At 38.6% G+C, this 1,206-nt stretch overlaps 1 long non-coding RNA gene across 1 annotated transcript; it reads right to left on the reverse strand.

Moving 5' to 3' along the window:
- Window positions 1-544: 544 nt before the first annotated feature.
- Window positions 545-1,169, reverse strand: LOC107683369 (uncharacterized). The gene is made up of 2 exons (XR_001633714.1): window positions 1,092-1,169; window positions 545-799 (listed from the first exon to the last, which is right to left on the reverse strand). It is a non-coding gene; the product is annotated as an uncharacterized LOC107683369 (long non-coding RNA).
- Between the last annotated feature and the right edge of the window lie 37 nt (window positions 1,170-1,206).

Genomic DNA, 1,206 nt, shown 5'->3' on the forward strand with positions numbered 1-1,206 from the left:
GAGTTTGTTCCACTGTAGTGCATGAGATACAGTCAGAACCACAGAAGTCACAGCAAAAACACTATAAATGCTTGCTGAAATATCATTTTTGATTGTGGATTTCAGTACAGGAGATTTCAGTTGCAGTTAATGGCTTAGCAGCTTATGCTAATGCACATCCCTATTAGGGTGATTTATTGCTGAAGGTTTATGGTGGTCAATGTGACTCAACCGTCTGCTTTTTTACAGGATTAAACTCTTAACTGAGCAGTACATCTGATTTTATTACCAGAAAAACCTTGCAGTGTTGATGTTGGTTTAAAACATATTGATTCATCCTACATACGTTTTTAATGATTTAATGCTTTAAAGTGGTGGTACGCATTTAGCACGCTAGAGGAATGGTCAAGCAAGTAATATCAGCAATATCAGTGTACTCGCCTACAACCTTCTAGTTTTTAACAGGTACGTACCTCACATTAAAAACTGCCGCTGGTGAAAAACCCGGGCTAGGAATCACAAACCGTATATCTGAGAGTACTTAAAGTGCTGAACGTAAGTGTAATAAATGTCTTCTCCTTTTTATTCTTCTCTTTTCTTACAGAACTAGTGCACAGTCTTTGGTCAATAATAAAAACCTTTCGAGGCTTATTACAGAACAACAATTCAAAGCTTCCTCCTTATCCAAAGCAACAAACTTGAAATCAAAGACTAATCTGATTGGCTGCAGAGTGGAGGTAACATCAGTGAAAATGACCCATGGCTTCAGCGGCTTTCACTCGCACGAGAGGATCTGGATCCTGCAGCAGCATCACCAGACCTGAGGACAGAAAAAAAGGACATGGATCAAAGAATGAATCGAAGTAAACCAATTGAAAATATAAGTCAAGTAATAACCGAACAAACGCATGGTGCATTTATGTGATAGAGTCACAACAGCAATATCTTCTACATTGTATTTTACCAGACAAGTCTCCATTAAAATAGAAGCAAAAATAATAGATTCCTTAGGTGCCACGAAACAGCTAATGTAGCAGAATAACAAGGATGTGCTGTCCTTCCTTAAATATATCTCTTGACTGCAGATATTATTATAGAACTGCGGTACCTACCCTTTGTCACTGACCCCATATTCATATGGGAGAAATGCTCATCAGGAAGGTTCCCAAGCAAAAACCCTAAAAATTCACTCACACACACACACACACACACACACACACACACACA

The sequence above is a fragment of the Sinocyclocheilus anshuiensis genome, unplaced genomic scaffold (assembly GCF_001515605.1).
Source record: "Sinocyclocheilus anshuiensis isolate Anshui unplaced genomic scaffold, SAMN03320099.WGS_v1.1 C33113357, whole genome shotgun sequence".
In the NCBI taxonomy this organism is placed as follows: Eukaryota; Metazoa; Chordata; class Actinopteri; order Cypriniformes; family Cyprinidae; genus Sinocyclocheilus; species Sinocyclocheilus anshuiensis.